This window comes from Chrysoperla carnea, chromosome 4 (genome assembly GCF_905475395.1).
Source record: "Chrysoperla carnea chromosome 4, inChrCarn1.1, whole genome shotgun sequence".
Classification (NCBI taxonomy): Eukaryota; Metazoa; Arthropoda; class Insecta; order Neuroptera; family Chrysopidae; genus Chrysoperla; species Chrysoperla carnea.
The window spans coordinates 34,840,528-34,866,278 of record NC_058340.1 but is presented as its reverse complement, the minus strand read 5'-3'; the positions used below and the strand labels follow the sequence as shown (position 1 = coordinate 34,866,278).

The window sequence follows — 25,751 nt, the reverse complement described above, 5'->3', positions numbered from 1 at the left end:
CTTTTATTGGCAGAAACCGGAAGTAGTAGGTATATGTAAGAAGATATATAATTTGTCCCTTTCGAACTATAAACCACTGAGAAATGTTTTTTAATCTAATAATTTAATCCTGCGGAGCATATTTTATGTTTTCTTATTGTTTTCGTAGTTTTCAATGGCTTGAGCATTCAAATCGTTTTAGTAAGATAATCCATTAGCATAAATTTTTAAGTAAATTCGAAAATAATTGCAGTTGTATAACATACGTCATACGCCCATAACAATCAGATTGATAATCGAAAAGGGCATAAGATGTTATGTTTTGAGGATGAGATATTTACGTTTAGAACACTTTCGTATCATCCAATTGTTTTAAATAATTCAAATTCGAATTTCATTATTCAGTTCATTTTATTTCAAAATATAATTTTGATGAATAAGCTCAAATAAGTTGAGTTTGTCGACTATCTTTTTTATGTTCGTCGAAGAGTTGGTTGGGTTTTGAAGTTTTTAGCCCTTGCGTTCAAAAATGGGACACTATTACAGAGTTATTTTTCGCCTATTTTTTCCTAAATCCCTAATAAGCAATTCAAAACCGGTATCAGTATTGATTTCAACTCACTAACTTCCATTTCAACTTACTTTATAAATACATATAAATTTACCGCTCAGCATGAAAATAATTTTTTAGAGACGATTATTTTCTTAAAATTCTTTGCAAATTTTTTATTCCAATACCAATTTTCGAAAAATCACATCCACTGCACAAAGCCGAAAAACTCGAGGACTGTTAAATGACTAAATACCAATTACGATAAGTCTATACGTAAAGTAAAAAATTTTTCTATGGAGTCTACCTATTCTACCGGAATAAATTTACTATTTTAAAGAGGAAATTAAAATTTTATTTACTAATTAGGTATATTTGGAGGAAAATTAACAGAGAAAAAACAATATAATTGATAAATAAGTAATAGTAACCTTTAAGTAAAGAAAAAACAGGTTAGGTTAATAACAAAATACACGTGATATTCCTCCTTGAAGGTTATTATTTTACCTATTTATAAAAAATTGCTTAAATATATTTAATTTTTTTTTTAATTTCAGAATTTCCTTAACATTATACAGAATACATTTAATATTTCAATTTTTTTTTAAAATTTATAAACTTGTCTAAATTATTTTAGAAAAATTCTTCAATAATATAACAGTTTTTGGACATGGTAACGATCGGCGGTACTCGAAGACTCATTCAGCTCAATATAAATGCCACCTTGATACTTCCCACGCAATCGACGCAGCGTGGTTTATTTTTCCTTCGATTGAAAACATGGTTCTTCAAAAAATAGAAGAACATTCCATTTTTTTCATGCTTTCAATTTCAGGACGCACAAAATATTTCTACACTCAGTTTAAAGTAAATACCGCGTTTACAATTCTCACGCAATCGACGAAGCGCGATTTTATATGTCTCTCAATTAAGATACTATACTTTATCTCTCTAAAAAAAAAATTTTTTTTATTTACACTCGAGATTATCAGAGATCTATACAAACTTAAGAAAAAAATTTCGTATAAAAATCGTATAAATTCGTCATTTATCGGTACGATTTATTAAAAATAACGATCAAAAAATCTACATTCATAAATAAAATTGATGAAAAAAAAAAATTAAGAGTACTATTTTTAAAAGTTAAATGAAATTGTGTATTTTTGATTCGGCGCACCAGAGAAAACGTTCACACAAACTTATAAAGATATTTACAGTCAAAAGGTCTGTCTGCCGATCCAAATAAATATTACCTACTATATATATATATATAATACTTATTTTATTAATGAACTTTCTAATTTCATTCATTAATATATACCTAACTTCACACACGTTTAAAGCCAAAAGAAGAAGGAAATTATTGTACGGAAAAACTTACATTAAAATATGAAAAATATCCAATAAGAAAAAACTACAACACTGTAATCCAAAAATCACGTAAAAATTTCTAAAAACACTTGTAGACTGTTTCAAACTAAAACAATTTTTTAAAATATAATCATTTTTATTTTTCATTTTATTTTCACACCACTAATTTTCATAAAAAAAATAATATATAAATAAAAATAAATAAAAAAAGCACTAAGCTCCAGTGTAAAAATATTTTATTATATATATTTTTATGGAACTCAATTATTTTTCACATTCTTAATTTTTTTTAAAAATCACTTTTAAAAGAGACACTTTGAATTTATTTATTTTTTTTTTTTAATCACATGTAAATTTAAGTTCACTTAAGTTTTCATTGTATTATCTCGTGCGTGTAGTATGATCCCAAAAAAAAAAATTTCCAAAATTTTTCAGAAAAAAAAAATTTCAATAAAAAAACGGGTATATACAATCGTTTGAACGTCTCTCAAGCAACTAAATTGAACATACATTTAGTACCATTATGAACTTATACAACGTTTTTTCTATTTCATGTAACATACATGCAATAAACAAAGATACAACATATGTGGATGAAGTAACTTGTATTTAGTATCACATATATTAAATAAAGATGTCAATATTAAAGGATAGATATATGAATAAGAATCGTTGTGTATACGCTATATGCGCAATAAACAGTCTGCGCTTGTTTGGTTGCTTTTTATGAATGAACTGAAATTCTGTCCGCCATTATTATATGAATGAATTGTATTTATTATTATTATATTATATTGCGAGGCTAGGATTTTTGCCATAGAAATTTCCATTTAGTATTTTAGTGTTATTATTATTATTATTATTATTGTATTATAATATATAAGTTACTATTTTATATTGTTATTTCTTTTTAATGTGAATTTATTGTAGTTTTGGTTTATTCAAATATGTACAGAAAAAAAATTTGGTTTTTTTTTTCAGCAAGGAAAATTATAAATTTTATTTCAAGGTTCTTTTTTATTTTTGCTAAAAGTCTAATGTAATTAATCATAAATTAATTACTGTGGAATGTTATAAATACTTCCGAAGGACGAGAAAGATGTTTTACTTGCAGCAAGAACATATAGTGCCACTGGTTCAAACCCGGTATGTAGCAAACCCAAAAATAGGTCTTAAAATTTAGGTGAGGCCAAAATCGGAAACCAGTCTTAGACCAAAAAATTTCAAGTTATAATTCGATGTTATTACGAAATTGGACACTCGATTTCCAAGCTTGGCCTGATGCTTAAGAATTTCCACCCAGGCTTGAATCAATATTTGCTCGACTTTTATTTCCTAAATGGATCATTGTTTGAAACTTTCTTCCTGGACACAGGTCTCTTGGAGACTCGATCTTTTGACGGGAAATGGTGATATTTAGAGTGCAGTGGCATTACAGAACACCCCAGGCTTCCCAGTCATCTTCATGACCTCGCCGTATCACAAGGTATTCTCTACCTGACCCCTTCCTAATTATAAAGGTATTTATACAAATGCCTTTCGAAATAAGGTCTGACAAGCAAGGTGGATATACGAACGGATAGATTTGCTACTACCATAACATTATGCTTATACCGGTACGAGTTCTCTAATAAAAGTACTTTATATGTAATACTTCTGGCAGATTTATATGCCTCTGTTCTAAAAATTTTTTATTGTCTCAATTGATGTTCGTTATCGAACCAAAACATTATCTAAAATCAATTTTTCCTTAAAATCAAAAACTACGAAAATATGAAGGATTTAAATGTACAAATAGAAAGAGAGAAAAATAGTACGTTGTGACGTCATAACTTGCGACTGTCATTGAAACTACATATCAAAAGTTAAGAAAAAGATTTAGCATATTTTTCGTGTTTTTCAATCGATTTTAATTTTAATTTCAGATCTTGTCATCTATCCTAGCACATTTTCAAATTTTAACGAAAGATACAAATTCTTCGAAATCGACACCAGGAGAAAGGCCTATTCTGCAAATTTACGAGATTATTAGCAGGCATCTTCGAAAATCAAACATTTACAGAAATTTTTATGATATTTTAGTTTAATTCAAATCGCTTTATATTTACAAATAAGAAGGAAATTTTGTCTGTAAAAAGCAATAAAAAAATTGTTCAAAATCCGTAATGAAATCAATCGCTAATATGTTGATTATTTCTGATTGTCACAAACCGTTTTATCCTGTTTACATATAAAATTGACGCAAAATAATAATTAGAATAAACAAACAAAAATTCATATCCGTTTTTGAAAAATTTTATTGAAATTAGTTGCGTTTCCTTTTTGTAATTATATTTAGAAAGGTTTTGTAACATAATTTGTTTAAAATAATTTTGATGTTGAAAAAATTTTTATAGGATACAATAATATATTAATTAATATCCTATAATTACTTTTAATTATATATTTAAATATCCATTAAGTAATTTTAATTTATTAATTCCTGTCAAATATTACCACAAAATTGTTTCCTATCAAGAAATTTAATATCGGGTGTCCCATTAGAAACAGTCCAGCGGAAAATTTGTTTAACGAAGGGCCTTAAGAACGAATGGTCTAAGTAAGAATTGTTCTAATCGAAAGCGGACATCTCATAATTGTATTAAATTTGACCCTGACTTCAATGTCGTTTTAAAATCAACTCAAATTTATAACCTATAAGAGATAGAGGAAAACTTAGAAATAAGAAAGTTTTTCTTTATTAAATAACAAACCTTATCATTTCGGCGAAAATCCAATTCAAAAATTTATCGATACTAGTTTTTACATGTAATTATCACGGAGTCAAATCAGCTTTAAAAAAAAATTGTTCAGTTTTTTGAGATAAACTTTGTTATTTGAAGGTTTTTTCCAACTCTTATTGTTTCCTAAAATTGAGTGAGTCACTCATACTTTCGTGTGAGTATCGAAATGTTTTTATTTTCGATTTCTACCGTTTACGAAATAACGTTTACGTAAAAATGTTTTTACAGGTTAGTTTAAAAGAAACAACTTTCTAATTTAAAGTTTTCCTCTATCTTCTATCGGTTGAGAGCATGAGTTGATTTTTATAGGATTTTGCAAATCAAGATTAAATTTACCTATTTCTGTGAGATTTCCTCTTCCAAATAGAGGAACTGTTACTTGAGACATTTTTTGCAATAAACCTTGAAATTTCCTGAAAGAACCTTGAAGAAATTTTCAGTTAGATTGTTTAAAATGGACACCCGGTATATACCAATAATGATTTTATTTTAATTTAATTATGGTAAAATGTTTTCAAAAATTACTTAACGCTACATACTTAAGTGGAAGAATCCGGGAAAAAATAAAGTTTTTTTAAGGAAATCAGAAATTGTAGGTAAACGTTTTTTCTAAAATCTATTCTATTTATTATAAAAAAGGATTTTTGAGATATGAGTGTCAAAGTTAGGCATACACCTTCTAGAGCATATACCTGGCGTTATATTCGCTTGATAAGAAAGGCATTGATATAATTTTGTTTTGTTTTCAGAGCTTATTCTAAAAAACCTCACAAAACGGGGTACCTAAGTGACAAACTTTAGAATTTCGAAGTTTTCATAAGAAGATTCTGTAGACTTTATTGCGTATAATCTCGTTGTAGATCTTTCAAAATACCATTTCTCCTAGCGCAGATTCCTTGCCGATAAATTTAACTGCAATTTTACTCAATAAACTAACTTTTTTGTAAATTTCTTGAGCTACACGGATTTCTTAAAGTAAATGTGTTCTATAGCTAATACCGATGTGGACACAAATCAATTTTTCTCCCCTCCGAGTGGAAAGTGTCAACTATCATTCCGCTGAGCTGAACAAAGTTGTCGCTTTCCGCCTGCGTCAAGTAAAAAAATAGTATACGCAGTACGCACCACGGGAGCAAATAAAAAATGCATTAGATTTTATGTTTGTCACTGACAATAAACATGGAACGGAGACATTGTTTACTTTTGCTCCCTAGAAGTGTAATACATTATTTTTTTTTAAACTATCTTACTTTCAAACTTTTAATTTTGAGTATTAAAAATATTAATTTTTTACAATTTTTATTTCTATGCTCATTTGACTATTCAAAGGACGACCGTAAAATAACAAATTTTTGGATGAATATTTTAAACCGTTTTAAAAGGCTGCAGGTTAACAACCGTTTTAGTAAACCGGAAATGGATTTTTTTTTTCAAGACTTGTCACGTATTATTATGCGTATTGTATTATATTCAAAGTGTAGGCGGATACATAATACTGATATGACTGACTATACATATACCAAGACACCAACAAGACATACACCAAGAACTTCACAGTGGAATAAATATACAGTGTGTTCAGATTGAAATAAACTTTAATGACTTACTTAAGGATGTTCATGTGCCATCTATTCGTTGTGTGCGTAGTCATGGTAGGAACCATAAAATCGATGCCAGCGCTTCCAGTGAAAATTGGCGTTAAAGGGGGCTGTTATTACTTATTTGCAGTTCTTTACATGTTAATGTTATAGAAATGTCAAATTAAAATTATTGTAAAACACGAATTAATTAAACTTAATGCATTAAAAATTGTGAAAATAAGAAATCAAATTGCACAAATATTATTTTTCAAATGTAAAGTATCATAATTATTTATTTAAATTTGTGAGACAATAATATTAAATTTTCAATGTAAGTCTTAAATGCAATCTATACAATTATATATGCATCCATACAATTCTATAATTAAAGTAGTGTGTCGTTACCATGGAAACGAAACTCACGCACGGAGCGAATCCAGTAGCATGCATTACATATAGACAGAAAGACACTGCCTACCCTGCATAATTCAGAAAAATATGTATAATCTTGTTCTGATATCTAATATTATTTATCTACGACTACTATCAATAAACACACAAACTTAATTAATTGTCTGCTCGTTCATTGAAGTAACATTGAAAAGTAACATCGCATTGCGCTGTACTAGCGCTGCTGAGTGCCTCCAGGCAAAGACACGAACTATTATTGCCTAAATAATCACTCATAATCATACGTGTGTGCGTTCGTATAAATATAATAAAATTCCACATATAACAATGCATAAAAAGACAGTGTCTTTTACAACACGACAAATTACGACATTTACCGAAGTAGTTTCGTTTCTTATTCATTTAAATACACCTACACTACAAGTTATATTGATCATTTGAACTCCAAATTCATATAACGATTAATGATCTACACACATTAAGCACTATTACTTTTTCGTCTTATTGTTTTCATACTAAGTCGAGTCGAATATTGTTAATTTTGGTTTGTTTGTGGTTATATTATCAGGTGTTTAAGATTTTAACGTTGATAATAGAGAAAAATGGGCAATATTCACTGCTAATCTTGTTCAGATAGTGTGTGTCTTTTAATCAAATTTTTCGTAATCTTCTATAATGGTTTTGTGAGTATATTTGTAGTTTTTTCGCTACTGCTTAGTGCTTGCATAGTTAGTGAAACACACTATACATTACAGCGAATCCCGACAAATTGTTTGTTATAACAAAAATATTCTTCACATACAACGTACACCGAAAGACACACCAAACAAAATCTATAGACTCGGGAAAGGAACTGAATTGTTGTCGATGAAACAGAATATGCATAATAAATATCTAAAAAAAAAAAAAAAAAACAAAAGACAACATACAATCGTAGAGAATGTTACAAACGGATATAAATAATGTAATTATTTTCTATTGTTACAAATTAACAATTGTAATTTGCTTAAATATCCTCTGTGTTCAATAGGGTATTCTACTATTTTTGAAAAAGTACCTCAAAAAGCTGATTTTGCTAATAAAAAGCCACCAAAAATTTATTTCGAAAAAATACACACGCTTTCTTGCCAAAAACTTAAATTAAATTTTAAACCTTTTTTAAACTGTCAAAAACGCGGGCATCCAATTTGATGACGTAATATCGGTATCATTATACGAAATAACACAAATAAGTTTGACAGATATATTCATAGACATCTGATTATAATAAATATAAATACTTATTATCTATGGATATATTATACCCAACTGTCTACACTAAACTAACTGATGGTCTATGGCCCATACCGATATGACATCACAGCAGTGTTTGTCCGCGTTTTAGGTCACGTGATATACATTTTAAAAATTACGATTTTTATTTTAATATTTTAAAAGAAAAATGAGCTTTTATGACTCGAAATCAGAATATTTAAGTATATTTTTACATAAATTTTAACTTTTTTCAAATTTCATAATTTATTTTTGACTAACGTTAATACCCTATTGTTTATAGTACCTATAAGCTAGTAAAGTAGAATGTCGAGCAGAATATCCAAGAAAGCGGTAAAATTGAATATTAAATCGTTATTTAATTCTACTTGTAACATATATCAATGACGTTTTAGCCCGAAAGCTGGTACTGCTGGTAGACATTTTTGGGTAGGTGTTTGAGGCATTCAGAAAATTTGTCAGATCTCCGATACCTCTCCCATGATATCCTAATACAAAAATGCAGACCTGACTGGAGGATAGCGGCATCTTTAGACCCCCTTTATTATCAAACATATAAAATTTCTTGTTGCAAAAAATATCCTTGAGGCAACTTGTATTTTCTTTTAAAGTTAAATATTGACAAGTGAAATTTATAAAATTTAAAAAACCCCCGATAAATGCGATTTATTCCTTGTAAACCGATTTTTGGAAACTTAGCTATAAAACGTTCTCAATCAAATCGGTTCAGCAGTTTAGGGACTACGATGCCACTGAGAAACACATAGACGCACAGATAAACACTTTAATCTTATAACACTACTTCTTAAATCAATATGAAAGTAATGGTCAAGGACATCAGATGAGATGATAAGGATACTTAGACAGCTATCATTTTTTGGGACTAGTTTTTCAATATTTTAATTGAAATTGAAATATTTGAGTTAGCCTTGTTCTTTTGAATTATTGTTTGGAATTACCTAATTATTTTACCATTTTACTTTTCGAAATGAATTAAGCCATGTTTATTTGACCATTCATTTCCATAGTAATTATTTATATATTAAAATTGTATGTCATAATCGCCAATTTTTTAGTTTTTCCGGATACGGAACACTAAGGTCGCACTTGAAACATAGCTAAGAACAGTATCCGTTAAATTACCTTTCAAAACAAAAAAAAAATTAAAATCGGTGAATCCGTTTAGGCGCTACGATCCCACAGACAGACACACACACATAGCGGTCCAACTTATAACATCCCTTTTTTTTAGTTCGGGGGTTTATGAGGGTGACTTCATTTTAAATGTGACACACTGTATACACTCGAAAAATTCATAGTTGTTTTTTCAACGGGTTTATCGTCTTGTACAAAATTTGTAAAAATAAAAAAAAGAATAATAAAAACAGTACATTATTACACATTACATACAAATACTTTTACATACTTATGTACTTTTAAAAATATATAATAAATAAAGATAACAATATAGTAGGTATGTTATGTAATAAAAAGAGATAGATATGTTAAATAATAATGAATGCATTCTATCTTGATGATGATGACGGCCTCAGAGAAGGTCGACCGCCTCACTCTAGCTAACCATGACGAACAATTAAATAGACAATAATACATAAAAAAATTTTTTGTATATGAAAAATTCTTTCAACTTTTTTTAGAGTGTGATGGGCTAAATATATTGTTATGTGTACATAGTCTTTTTAACGTTATGGTATTTTTAGGGTTGACATTTTGTAAGCGATGAATTCAAGATAGTTTCGACGATTTACGTCTCAAATATTTCGATTTATGTAAGGGATTTTTTGATGCCCATGAAGTAAATGGATGTATTCGTATATAGTTATTTATTTTTGAACTTGCTTAATACCCGCCCGCTTCACTGGGCTTAAAAGTAAAAATCACTGCTTTATAGCCTCCACTTCTCTTGATCTCACTTTTACCCCTTTAGTTTTTAACGCTTAATAATATAAAATATTGATGCAACGAACAAAATTTTGGTATAGGTGTTCATAAAATCACCTAATTAGTCAATTTCTTAATGTCCGCCTGTCCGTTTGTGAACACGATAACTCAAAAACGAAATGGATATCAAGCTGAAATTTTTATAGTAAGCTTAAGACGTAAAAAGTGCGATAAAGTTTGTAAACGTCATTGTTTATCCGCGAGGGCACAAATTACAAAACTGGACAAAACTTTGGTGTCCAATTGTTCCAAAACTATAAAAGAAAAAGAGTATAAGAAGTTTGCAGGTAGCTTCAATTAGTGGTCTTGTGAAATATTATCGAAAGACGAAAAAAGATACTAGAAAATACTTTCAAAAATTTTCGAAAAACAAATAAATGTCAATAATTTATAAAAAAATAATACAAGCACTGATATTCAACACTTTCTATACAGGGCATTTCAACAATTAACTCAGTCAATTGTTTGTTTTCACTTGTTTTTAATTGTGATTATCTCGTACCCAAAAGCAAGACTTAATATTGATTCTGAATGTCCGAGATATCTACAGCAAATCAGGAAGATACTATTGTTGCAATTTTAATTTTATGCTTTTTCTAAGAAAATTTTAATGTTTGTTTTTACAGACTATAAACAAACTATTTCAAAATAATGCAAAATTAATTTTGGAATAATAAACTAGCCTATGAGAGATTAGTCAATTTATTGACGTCAATGATAATATTTTGCAATTTTGCAAGGATTATAATCAAATTGTAGACAAAAATTATAGACAATATGAAATAAAAAATGTTCTAGAAAATGAAATTAAACAGCTAGAAACTTCTAAATACATGGCTGTACAAAAAAAAAGAAAAAAAATCTGAATAAAATTACTTTATATGTTTGTCTTTTTTAAAGAATTAAGCCGAAATACTTTAATAACTTGGCTAGCTTTGTGTACATTCTAAATGCACTCACAAGTGGACATTCAAAAGGCGCTTATCTCCTTCTGTAGCAGGTGAACTTTTAGTAAATAGTTGCGGAGAAATAAGCGAATTTCTTCATTCTGATTAAGAAAATTTTTAAAGTATCATCTTCCAATCAAATCTTAAAATGAGATAAAGAAAAAGCTTGATAGAGAGGATTCTTAGTCCGAAAAATGAATCGGATTATCTAGACGTCGTTCAAATGAAAAATAACGATTTAGCGATTTTTTTTACTTCGCAAGTTGAATCTTGACGCCATGATATCGATTAGCTATCGCTAAAAGATGCAAAACTGAAACAAGGCTAATAAATGGCGTCAGGAAAGTACTGTCAAATTCTCGACCATTTATCAAGCACTCTCAGTTTGGTATTGACATAAATGACAATTGGATTTAAAAAACAATTTTTTTAATCGTTATATTTCGAGATAAACATGATTTAAAATAATCGGAGGAGGTTAGAAAGGTTTTTTGAAGAGATTATAACAATTGGTGTGAATGGCTGGGGGATATAAAGTTTCCCACGAGTTTTAAGACTTAAACGAGAGGAATTTTCAATGTTACAGGTTTGGAAAGTGCCACCTTAGTATTCCCGCCGCTCTCTAGAGCCTTAATATACTGTTTTCAGTTATTAAAATTGGGTAAATGTGACCATGGAAGTTAATTTAAATAACTAAACTAGATCACATGCATAATAAAAGTTATATTAATGGCAAATAATATCGAATAATTTTATGGTAAATTCAAAATGATTTATTGTGAAAAAACAACAAGAAAAAAACAACAACAAACACAAAATACAATTTTATATGAAACTGAATTGTATGGTATTTCGAAGAATCAACCACACCTGCCTACCTTCGATCGCTGCTGCGCTGCTATACAGTTTGTATTGCTTTGCTTTGCTAACTGGGCATGTTTATTTGTTTTGTTTTTGCTTGCGAGATGATGATGTTCACTTCACATATCTTACGTTATATTCTACGACGACGTCATACTTTTGAATATGTAGGAGAATAAAAATGTAATCCATAGTTCCGGGTTAATAAAATATTTTATTTTCTCTTTCTTGTTTTAATATAATTCCAAGAATTCGTTATTTTTTTGTGATTTTCCATACTTAGGTATAACAAATACAAAGTGTTAATGATACATTAAAGGTAGAAAATTACCGTTAAAAATACGATGTTCAATTAGCTAGCTTGCAGTATGAAAAATATTGTCATAATTAGAGATACCTGTATAAATTATATATTTTCAAATTTATCGCCTTTGGTTATAGGTTATGTTAGAGTGGCTGTCCTGGGATGGGACACACTTAGACCATAAGATCCGATGTGATATCGAAAAAAGGTTGGCCCCAAAGCTGTTTAAGAACAGCAGGAGTGCTTTGACGTCCACGGATTTCAGGTAGGAGAGATCTTCAAAGAAAGGCTGGCTCAAGTGATCCACCTTCTCGTGGCAAGAGATGGGCAGTGACAGAAAAGATGAGGCATCATTTTATTGCCTTATTCTGACAAAAATATTATTTATTAAAAAAAATCGTGTTGTTACGTGATTGAAAACGATACGAAAACGAAACGTACATGAAAAATATGGTCATAATTAAAGATATAACCGCATAGATTATGGTTTTTAAAATCTATTGCCATAATCTGAAAAAAAAAGAATTATAAGTCTATGATTTTGTTGATTATAAATCTATGATTGATTATAGCTCTACGAAACCTATATTGGGCTGAAAATTGTCGGCAACATTGATTTAACTTTCCCTTATCATTAGCCCTAGAGCGAATTTGCGAAATTTAGTCGCTTTTTTTCCGCTAACGGGGTACTATGGACAAGACCCAGAATACCACAATGGACACGAACACCAACTTGCCCTCAAAAAAATCATTTTTCGCGGCCGTTGTTCCATTCTATGCATTAAGTGCACGATTCAATGATAAAATAATTGATTTCCATTGCAATTTTCGAAATTTTCGTCTCAAATTTGTGAATTAAAAATAATAAATTTATTACACTCTGACACATAGTATAAGTCTTTTTCCTGTATGACGTGAACATAGACATAAACATTCCCGATTTAGATGTCAAATGAAGATTAAAAAAAAAAATTTTCAAATTTTTATCTACTCAGAGACTTCATGATTCTTTTAAATTTTTTAATTCATTCGTTCGCAGGCTTTTTAAAAGAATCATGAAGTCTCTGCATATAATGCTGTCTTTTAGTCAGTATGTTCATTCGTTCGCAGGCTTTTTTTGGGATTAAAATTTTTTCGGATGATTTCATCTCGGATTTGAGACCAGGGGCCTCTGAAAGATGGCTCTGAATGCATTGGTACCTATATTACAAATACCGTTAAAGAAAATAAAGAAAGATACTACTTTTTATGGGATCTATAAATACGGTCTAATAATCTGAGGTAGTTACTAGAGATCAGTTAAAGACCATAATAACCTTGAACATTTCTTTTTGTATGCCTTCATCCTAGTTTTGTTTCAGCGGGCGACCAATCTATTTTGAAAACCAACAAATTTAATTTAAGTTTTTTAAAACGATAAAAATAAACCAGTAGTTTTGAATCGAATTTACGAGAATGAGAAGAGTCTAGCTACAACTACAAGATCAAGTGTAGCTAGTTATAATAAATTAAAACAAAATATTATTAATTTTAACTAAGTCATTGAATTTAAATTTTAATTCTGTATGTAAATATGTGTGTCTGTGTTTCTGTCTGTCTATGTATGTGTTTAAATAAATAAATAAATATATACATCTCTTACGTAGCACAGTAGTTCTATACTATCGAACAATAAAAAGGAACTACTCTGAAGAATTTAAAATCAACTTATGTTCCATTTTATTAATTTCCCTGCATATAATGCTGTCTTTTAGTCAGTATGTTCATTCGTTCGCAGGCTTTTTTTGGGATTGAAATTTTTTCGGATGATTTGATCTCGGATTTGTATCAATCATTGTGTTGAAACATCAAAATGTGCTGAAAAGAATGACAAGGGCGGTGCGTAGAAATTGTGTCGGATGATAGACGCGCCACTATTTTGTGCATCAGGCCATAGTTTGCTGCGTCAAAGAGTCGTATTATCGTTCTACTCAAATAAGAAAAAAAAAACAATAATCATCAATTTTAACCAGGCGGAGTAATAAACAATTTTTCGGGCTCCTAACCTAGAATGAGAAGCTCTCTCAATATCGACCATGCTCAGTGTTGTTACGACAAAATTTTGACTTGTTTATTTTGACTTAACGGTAGATATTTATATATCTAGTATTACAAAATAGAGGTTATGTATCGGGCTAAAATTTACCACATTTTTTATGATCATAAGTTTTTTTTTTTTTTTTAAATTCCAACTCAATTCCTTCATTTTTTGAAAAGTTATCAGAGAAAGTTGAAAATATGACGCCATTGCGGTTTTCTTGAGATTTTAAAGCTACCGAAATAAAATTTTGGTAGCTTTTTATTAGCAAAATCAACATTTTTAAGTACTTTTTCAAAAAGAGTGGAATACCTTATTGATTATCAAAATACGGTAGACTAAGCCAAAGTATTGGGTATAAAAATGGTTCATTTTTCAATGTCCATGACTGTATATTTGTAGATGAGATATAATATAAATAATTATACAACACTAACACACACGGATGGATGGCCATACCAAATAAGAAAAAAAAAAAAAAAACTAACCGAAATCTGTCATTAAAAGCAGCTACCAAATTACACATTATATTAAGAAGCAACGCGAGAAACAAATCAAATGTGTACAAGTGAGTACACATTATATACCAATTACATTCAATAAAATGAGCTAGTAATATTATTTAAGAGGTACAACAACAAAAAAAAAAAAAAAAAAACTAAAAACTGATTACGTTGAAGAGGTAAATATGATGATGATGATAATGGCGACTCTGGCTGACTGCTGCGGTATGCTGAGACTGCATTATACACAACGACCAATATGAAGAAGGGTCGAATGCGGTGCTGAAGCGACGTAAAAGGTGAAGTACTCACACATAATATAAATGGGGGAGTGTTATACCTTGAACCATATATTTCATTCATATTTGAGGAAGGTGAAGAAATATCATACAGCAGATTTTCTGGTAACAATGTTCGAATTGATCGCTCTGAACTGCGAGCTTCTGCTGCTTCAAAAGAAGGCAAAACAGTTCGGTTAGCAGAAATAACTTTGCAAGACATTGCATATGAAGTAGAAGAAGGCCCAATGTATGGATCTGAGATCGTCGATTAATTCAAAGACAATGCAAGGATCAAAGCAAGGCCAAAAACAAGTGTGCAAGATTAAAGTTGTCAATCAGAGGTTTCAATTACGGAATTCAGCAAACCATTTATGACATAAGTTGAAAAAAATAATTCCCATTGACCCTAAGTCAATGAAATAAGCAGTTGATGCTTTTGTTGCACGCCCGGAGAAGATGCTTATAAGAGAAACTTCTAGAAGTTTTAATGCTTTAATCACATACCTCTTATGATGCTGTTTCTTAGCCCCATCGTACATGGTGCTCCCTATGAACCTGTAATCTTTACAGGTTCCTCAAGGGAATATCATCGTAGGACGTGTGTGATTCAACCATTTAAAGGAATTCCTTCTTCTTGTACTATAAGTGCTATAATTGACGGGAATGGGATATTATTTAGATCCAAGGAAGATGTTATGACTTGTTAAAAATGTGCGCTCACTTTTGTACGATCTTCCAACAAAGCATAAGTTTATTTTTTTTTTTGGTTAGTCAACCGTACAATGGTGAACATGCATTGTTATTTTGAACGACACAAGCACAATATATCTCTCAGTTGTTTGTCCTCTAGTAAGTAAACTTTCATTTGTATCCTAGATTACAATATTTTTCAAGAAACTGAAGAATTCTCCAAGGTACTTACATACATTGCTATCAAGGTACAACACTCTACCCTACCATGTGTGTAGAGTAAAGAACGTGCACACATACGTACGACGAACGAACGATTCGGATGAAGCAGATGAAGAAGAAGCTGTAGGTATATGTTTGGTTGTAACGTTTTTAACTGGAGTTAATATCACACGAGGTAAGACGACGCAGACGACGAGGTTAGGCGGATGCTGTTAAGTTGTTGTGGTCAACAAGAAGTATGATGAAGTAGCAATAATAATATACCAAGTAGATGAACAACACAAACAGGTAACTAGAAAATAATGGACGCTCTGGGTAAATACTTCGACCATAGAGACATTAAAAGTTATGTATATTATAAAAAGGGTGTGTAATTTTTTTCACATCTAGGAGAAATAAAACCAAATCGACTATTTGATCATCGAGAATAATTGTCAAAATGGTGTGCGTTAGGCACGTTTGCGTGGAAAAATTTAAAATTTGCCGCTATGTGTGTGTGTCTGTCTGTGGCATCGTAGCGCCTAAACGGGTGAACCGATTTTTAAGTTTTTGGTATCATTTGAAAGGTAATTTAACGGAGAGTGTTCTTAGCGAGTTTTTCAAGTACGAGCTTAGAGTTCCGTACCCCAGAATAAGTTAAAAAATTGCCGATGATCTTCAAAATCGATTCAGTTTGGAAAAGGCTTGACCTGACTCGATTCATTTCGAAAAGTGAAATGATAAAATAATTAGATAATTCAAAAGAACAAAATCAACTCAAATATTTCAATTTTAATTAAAATATTTCCTAAAATTTGTGCCAAAAAATGATAGCTATCTAAGTATTCTTTTCATCTCATCTGATGTCTTTGACCACCACTTTGATATTGATTTAAGCAGGAGTGTTATAAGTTTAAAGTGTTTATCTGCGCGTTTGTGTGTTCCTCAGTGGAATCGTAGCCACTGAGCTGGATATTTCTATGCAAATCTAAGTCAGTCCATGAAATCCTGTACTTAACCTTTTATCCACTAAAATATACCCAATGATCTATCTTATGATGTCTATGAATATAACAAAAAAAAGTTATAAAGAACATGACAGCAACAAACGAACGAACGGGTAAGAGCGGAGATAGGTGTATGAATAGCGATCAACTGACTCTATCGTATCTTAGCATACAACCTGGTGATACTATATTATATGGTGGACTTTCAACTTAACAAAAATGTACAGTTAAAAACAGTTTTAACGATATTGAAGGAGTCATAAACTCATAATAATATTAAAAGAGGTGCCGTAAATGGATTCTTAGCACCAAGATCGAGAAGCACTATAAGCCCTACTTAAAAATAGTTGGCCACCTGAAGGGTAATGAATAAAGTAAGAAGATAAAGTAACTTGATTCTATCGAAGCCAGAAGTATCGTAGAAGCTGCTTTGCCAGGATTGTTCTCAGGATCGATGGCTTGATCTCAGAATCCAAATATTCAATATCTGGCTCTCTGTAGGTGCAAATAACATGTATGGGGGTTTCAACGTCTTCCATACAAGACTTGTAAGTATAAGATCAACTAAAATTCTCAAGATAGGTAAACTTGTAAACTTCTTTGGATGAGTCATACAATTATGATTATTCTATTCGATTGTCGCAATATATACTTTTTATCTATCGGGAATAATTATTTTCTAGTGGTATTTCAGAGAGAAATATCACTAAGAGCTTATTTGGTGGCCAATAATAACGCTTCTACTTGAAAAAATTAAATCTAGAAAACACAAAAGGATTGATTTGGAGCACCTAAATTCAAACTTTTGGTGTTCTAGCTTATCTTTTGATAACGAGGCTGTCAATTTTCCCCGATGAAGAATGATTTCAGTTCAGAAAACCCACCGACATGTATACTTAGTAACACAGTAATTAGTGGTAACTAATTCATACTGACGATTACTTTAATTACATTGTGTCATTCCCATTTTATTAAATAATACTGAAAGTTAAATTTAATGCTCGACATAGTATACAGATAGTTTTTTAAATAATTTTCCATAGTTCATCAATGAGTGTGAGAGAGTATATACGCATTAAGCAATGTGTATAAGAAAGATACTATTATATGATTGGTTGTATAATTGTATCTGTTTGTAGCTTTGCTCAGTGCTTTAAACAGTAAGTGAACACTAATATTTTTGTAGTAAGTGCACGCTTACAACTCAAGTCAGTAGCCACTGAGCAAATCTACAAACACATACAAAATCATACAAGCAGGCATGTAATAGTATCTTTCCTGTATGGGTAGTGACTTAAAAAACAAATGGTACATTGGTTGTTAAAGACGATTAATGTTAATGATGGTTAACTATTGTAATCGAGATGTCGCTGTATCCGATCTTGTTATAGACAGTTAATTCTTAATTCTTAAGTTTTTATGGATTCAGTTTGAACTTTGCCTTGGTATTATAAGCGATGTCTTTATAATTGATTTTGACTATATATATGTAATAATATAAACCACATAAATTATTACAACATGCATACCTTTGCGAATTCACTATACGAGATATCTTTACTGATCAATTCTACTCGATTGGTGTCATCATCAATGCTAAAGAAACAATTAAATAATTCATTTCTTCAATCTGTACAGTAGAGATAGAAAAAGGAAATAACGTTTTATATGTTTTATGTCTGTATAATCTGAATCTAAATTTACAATGCGCCTGTTTTACATTAGTCGTATTTATACCCTTTACTAGAGTGATACCCACCCGCTTCGCTGGGTTTAAAAGTTAGGATTTATAAAGATTGCTATCGCTTATCCCCTTGCTATAACACTCGAAATAATGGTAAGGATTATTTTACACAGGTAAAATATATGTATGGTTTTCTATTTTTTTTAATGTATAATAGTCGTAGTTTTTCATTAAGTATATCAGAAAAGATGGCCGTAAATTTTTAGATTGACTATTTTTACAGAAATTTGTAATTTATGGTAATGTCAAATGACTACTTTTACAGAAATCTGTATTTTATGGTAATGTCATATTAAATTAATTTTTAAATTTTTTTTGTTTTTATTAATATATCTTTATAAATTATATCTCATGTGTTATTCTGAAGTATGAGCTATATTGCTGTACAGTATCATTAAGAACCATTCGCTAGTTTTATCGTGAAAGCGTAACAAACAAACAAATAAACAAACATGCTTACTTTCGCATTTATAATATATATAGCAATATGAAATATTATAGAGTTGATTAAATTTATTCCCAAGTTTGTTATGCTTAGAAATATTGAAGCTCCAGAAGCTTGGTATAGATGTTCATAAAATCACCTAATTAGTCCATTTTCGTATATCCGTTCGTCTGCTGAAAGGCCACCATAATTGTGTTAAATTTTTAAACTCTTCTAATTTATAAAAAAATAATACAGGCTCTGGTATTCAAACTTTCTTTTCAGGGTATTTCAACAATTAAATTAGTCAATTGTTTGTTTTCACTTGTTTTTATTAAATACAGAATACTTTTATTAAGCTTATATTTCAATTTTATTGAATTCCTAAGAAAAACCATTTCCATCGCGGATCAAGTAATAGCATTGGTTTTAATCGTGGTTTAAATATATTTTCTATTGTTGATTTATAAAAGGTTTAATGGAAATTTCCCCAATAACAATGTAAGTATGAATTTTTTTTGAAAAAAAACTTTTTACGTCAAGAAAAATATTTAATTTTAATAATTTTTTTTTCAAACATAAATACAGAATTCATCACAGCGTGATGTCCATTGGTGTGTCAAGGTAAACCAGCAAATTTACGCGTTGGCGCTAAAAAAAGATTTTTTTCTGTATACTATTTGTGTATGAATTTTTAACTATATTTCCCCCGAAAATAAGGACTTACGCACCATATCTGAGCAGAGAGAAGCGGAGATGTGTCATAGTTTCATTTTATGACCCTTAGAAAAGTTTTTTATTCTGCTCTTTTTGGGCATCTTCAGTGACCTCTTTTAGTTTAAACGTGCTGGAATTCGTTATGTAGGGCTGTTTACTAGACACAATAATGTTATGAAATAATCAAAAAGGGATAATTTAAGCAATTTGGTGACGTTCCGAGAGAATCATCGAAATCGGTTGGAGTGATATAGAGTTATTCGTCCATTTGTCGCGTACATACTTAAAGCAAATTTAAGACTTATGTGGTCTTCTCATGGATGCCACTGTCAGAATTGGACCAAATGAAATGGGACCATACGAGAAGCTCCAGATTTGAAATAGAAAAGCAATCATAAATCAAAATCAGTTCACTCAGTCAAAAGTTCTGAGGTAACAAACATTAAAAAAAATACAGTCGAACTGAGAACCTCCTCCTGTTTTGTTTGAACTCATTAATCAGGGAGAAATATGACCTAAGTGATGGAGCTTTGTGGCTCAGTAGTTTCCTTTTTTAATATTATGAATTTATTTATAAAAAATTTATTGTCAATTAAAGTAGATTTTTCTTCCATTTTAATTGTGTTTTTGCATTTATTTGTATAAATAATAATTCTTTGAAAGTGAACACTGAAAGGCTGGCTATGTGGGTGCAAAATATACATACACTTTAATTTTTTTATATGGTTTTTATGGAAAAATCACAATTTATTAAGTGTAGGCGTTTGAAATATACTATAACGTCACATACAAAGTTTGGAAATAAAATATCGTTTGAAAATATTGTTTTTAAGTTTTTTATTAATGATGTGTGTCCTTTAGAATAACAATTATTATAATTAGTTTGACATTGTGACAAAAATTAAAATTTATTTCTCGATAAATATAATGAAAATAATTATTTATGTGCATAATTTTTTTTAATATCATCGCTCACGATATTACATTCATGACTTCATAAAGGTATTTTTACACAATATATCTTATCAGGTTAAATTTTAAGCATAAATGGTTTTTATGGAAGTGTAGGCACAGTATTTATTGGGAAAATCATTTTACAATGCGACAACCATAACCTTAAACTAGAATTACGATAACGGGCTTATAAATACGTTTCTGTAGGCGTTGAGTAAAAAGATATTTAAAAAACCATAGTAATTCAAACCAATACAGTCAAATGTATGAATGAATTGTCTTAATGATAAATAGCCCACTTTTTTTAATGGTCTAGTCATTCCACATATTACTTACATATTGCTGCTTTGGAAGTGTAATCTTCTTAAACCGCATTGAACGATTTTATTGTAATAGTTTTTTTGTAAGAAGGTAAAAATTTTTGCTCGGTAATTACCAAGGTTCGGATCATCACCTCGCAAACGACATGCATACCACGTTGAAAACATGTACACGAACGATCACTAAAGTTAAACAACATTGGACACAGTCAGTACTTCGACTGTTGCCTTTTTATTATTTATAATACAGTTTAATATAATTGTATTATCTTATATATAAAAGTTTAGCTTCCGTATGTTTGTATGGCTGCAAAACTCAAAAAGTGGTCAATGGATTGACATTAAATTTGCCAGGCCACTACATTTACCCCCAAGATTGTTTATACATACTTTGCATCCCAAAATTCTCCCGGGGGCGAATATTTAAAAAAAAAAAACTAAAAAAAGGAATGAAAGTCAATCAAAAATACAATCGCTAGATCATTATTTTTCGGGGTATATGTAATAGAGAATAATCGGAGTAGGCTAGAAATTTTTTTGTAGGGATTCTAATAAATGGTACGAATGGCTTCTAGATCAGATTCTCGATCTATTTTTCAGGATAAAGATCAGTTAGTCCGCGAAACAGAAGTCTTTTGTTAAATTATTAATACATACATGAAATTTCGCAAGTGGCTTCTTTTTGGCGAGTCAACCCAACTTTCCCCAACGAGTTTTTTTGGAAAGTACTGCGTTTTCAAATGACAATGATAACGTCAAATTTAAACCATCGGTCTGGAAAAACGCAGTATGAAATTTGTCGGACATTATATCTACTTGAAAACATTAATCATGATTAAACAATAAAATATTTTGTAGGACAAAAACACTCCACCGATGAGCTTGTCTAATACCTCGAACATACCGTACTAAAGTATTTTTGTTTTTCAATACATACATACTTCATTTTTGCTGAATTGTTTAATAATTATTAATGTTATCAAGTGGTCGTAGTGTGCGACAAATTCCTTGCTGCGTTTTTTCAAACCGATAGCTTAAATATGACGAAAAAATTCGATGAGAGAAAGTTTGATAGGCTCGCCAAAAGGAAGCCTTTCAAGTATGCATTAATCATTTAACAAAAAGATTGCTTTACCGCGGACTAAGTCTATAATAATCTTAATTTTTAATAATAATCAAACTTCATTTTAAAAAAATTAAAAAATAAGGCTGAACATTAACTATTGCACCTACATAAAACCAGCAAAACGCTTCTCACACAAAATAGTTTACCATAAATCACATGGTATTTAAACAGATTACACGTGTGACGTAAAGTGACCATTTACAATGATGTAATTACTATACATGCATAAAGAATAAAATAAACCATATTCTTTTTGAAAATGTTTAATTCATTTTGAAATCCAAAATATATCATCCAACGCATACAGTTTTTATATTTTTATTTTTGGACAACTATAATCTATTTTTAACATATGTTTTTAATGTTTATTATATTATACATTATATACATATTGTTATTCTTGAATGAAATGCTGTTGGTTTAGTCTTTGGAGCGAAATATTACACACAAATGTATTATACTGTTTCTGAAATACTGTGTAGGTTTTTCAGGTTCACCTCCACATTTAGTGACCAGCAAACCAACCACATGTATAATGAATTTCTTATTTAAACACACACACACACACACACATAAAATTATCGGGTTATATAAATGGTGATTACATAATCAAAATTAGTGTCCTTCTTAATAAACACAAGTGAAATTTACAAAATTTAAAAAACCCCCGACAAATGCGATTTATTCCTTGTAAATCGATTTTTGAAAACTTAGCTATAAGATGTTCCCAATCAAGTTCGTTCGACCGTTTAGGGGCTACGATGCCACTGAAAAACAAACAGATAAACACTTTAAAGCTATAACACTCCTTCTTAAATCATTATCAAAGTGATGGTGTGGGACATCAGATGAGATGAAAAGGATACTTAAAGAGTTATCATTTTTGGGACAAATTTTTGGAAATATTTTAATTGAAATTGAAATATATGAGTTTATTTTGTTCTTTTGAATTATTGTTTGAATTACCTAATTATTTTAACATTTCACTTTTCGAAATGAATTGAGCCATGTTTATTTGACCTACGATGTTTATTTGACGCTACGATGCCACAAACAGACAAACACACATAGCGGTCAATCTTATAACACCCATTTCTTTTAGTTCGGGGGTCAAAAATGATTCTTTGTTGTTTTAAAGCTATATATATCCATAGATGGGTTCTACGTCATCAAATTAATCGTTCAAGAAAGACTTATGGCGATATATAAACTATTTTGTGTTTCGTAGCAAAAATATTCATTTTAGTGCTTATGATCTATGGTAAGACAAATTTCAACGTAAAATTTCTTTTTTTGTGTTGGTTTTCGACGCTTGGTTGTTTTACTCTTGCCTTCTGTTTACTTTTAATAATATTATAACACATGTGATTATTTCTGTTTAGAATTTTATTTTATTCTCATTGTATGGTTCGAATACTGCCATTAAAGGATTTCGTATATCGAGAACATGGTTTTTTTATTAAATTATTAATCAAACCTATGATCGGATCGTGGTTATAAGACCTGACAACGAATTAAACATAAAATAAAAGTATAGTAATATAAATGTATTCATAGAGACTAAAAAAAAACTCGCCAAGCAGCAGAACTCTATGACTAAGGTCATATTTCTCTCTCATCTTAAAGTTTCCTACTGTTAAAGATTTTTTATTGAAATGGGATTGTCGTCGTTTGTTATGGAAAACACGAAATGTCTTCGAACAAAACTGCTTTAGGTATTCGATACCAAAAAAATGATCCAAAATATTTGAAATTTAAATATTTTGAAATTTTACCATTAAATCAAAAAAATTCATACCAATTCTCAGAATGGTTTAGGAGAAATAACTGTGAAAGTTAGTGTTTTTAGCAAAAAGTTTTTCATTTTTATGCACAGTTCTTATTTTTGGTATGATTTTAAAGCTTAAAACTGGAGAAATATTGATAAAAGTTTTTAATGTAATAGGTAAAAAATTTTTAAAGCCCTTGTGGACTAAGACACCAACATTTATTACGACTTTTTTATATAATACCATGTAAAAAGGGCTGTTTTTAATAATTAATTTATCGTAAACCATACAAAGATTCGTCTTGAAAATTATACAGAAGGCGTATTAGATACTCAATAGTGAAGTTGACTTACAAAATTTTAGTTTTTTGGTAACACTTTCGAGGATGGGTCGAGAACTTGCCCAACTTAAAATGAACTTATCTATTTGACACTAACTTAATTTAAATTTCAATTTTTCTGGGGAGATGTAAAGCCTTAAAAACCGCAAAAACATGATTTTATCCTATAAAAACAGTAAGGGGAACTAAGATTTTGATACTCCCAATGAACTCCCATTTTATAATATCGATTCATAAACAAACCTACTTGAATTATTTAACGAATGTCGAATGAGTTTTTTGTGGATATCCAAAAGTAGAGGGAAAGAAATGATTCAGTGTTTTTGGGGGACATGAAACGGATTTATAACTCAAACCAACATCTCCCCGTTGACCTTCAATACAGTGCATTTGGTCTATATTTTCGAGGGACTTAAAAGCTAAACTATTCAAAAAATAAAAGAATTACACACAATTTAAAACGAAAAGGAAGTTATAAATATCACTACCACACATAACTACTACTATATTATAAGATACGTATTCAATGTTATTTGTTTGGGCTTTAGCCTTGGGCATTCTTTGGGCAACGAAATAACATAACCAGTCCACATATTACTACTACAGTCAGAGTAGAACACATTTGTATCTGATACACTGAGTGAAAATCCGGTTATGAGTATGCAAAAGACGGCGAGTTCATTTGAGTCTCTCGGATCTAGAGATATTTTCTAACACTTTCTATTTCAAAATTGAAAAATCTCAAAAGGATTGCATTGTTATTGTTAAATGTTATTAGTAATTTTCAACTGTACGAAATTAATACCTTAATTGAAGCGAAAAGAATCCTATTTTTTATAAAATAACCTCCTAATTTAAGATTTTTGCAAAAATAAGACGAGCCAGAGAAATTTTATTCAAAATCAAAACTGGAACACAGAAATTAAAACTCATAACCGGACAGCATTCCGAGAACTCTCATTGGAGAGCCCAGAAAACTAATATCTCGCTTGTTTCCTATACTCACTACCAGTTGGTTCCTTGAATGTTGGCAGCAACAAAACACTCTTAGGCTTTTTTAAAGTTATAGATAAGTACAGCCAGTTAATCGTCACAGACGTAATACATATAAAAGATATTATAAAGGTATCTCAGATTGTATTGTATATTTATACACTGTAAACAGGATTAATATCATTACGAACTAAAGAGTCCTGCACTATTCTTACGAGAAATTTCTATTGGCTTTGGTAATAGTTACTTTAAAGTTAGATAAAAAGTTTTAGAAATCATAAAGTCCTATAATTTCAGGCAAAGTGTCAAACATGTAATGCATGTTCTTTACCTGTTCTATAGTTATAGGCCTTATCCAACGAGATTCTATAAAATATGGCGTACGAAATTATCGTCAATTAATTTTATGGATAGTACAATTATGAATAAAATTGACATGAAACTTTGTTTTCACCCACTCCAGTATTTCGGATATTACTAGATAGGTTTTTGAAACTGGAACAAAGGTCTACCAAAGACTTTTCTTCTCAGGCAAATACAATAGTAGCTGCCATCAAATCTCAAACCCTGGAGTTCTAGGATTTT

The 25,751-nt window shown here is 30.1% G+C and overlaps 1 protein-coding gene across 2 annotated transcripts in view; it reads right to left on the bottom strand.

The window, feature by feature from the left end:
* Positions 1–25,751, bottom strand: part of LOC123299143 (protein sprouty) — a 70,978-nt gene that overhangs the window by 19,668 nt on the left and 25,559 nt on the right. Inside the window, exon 1 of one of the 2 annotated variants that reach the window (XM_044881400.1) lies at positions 1,911–2,038. The exons of the other annotated variant lie outside the window; for it this stretch is intronic. The gene's annotated coding sequence lies outside the window, so the exon portion shown is untranslated. Of the gene's footprint in view, positions 1–1,910; positions 2,039–25,751 lie in introns of those variants that run through there. 2 annotated transcript variants of the gene reach the window in all.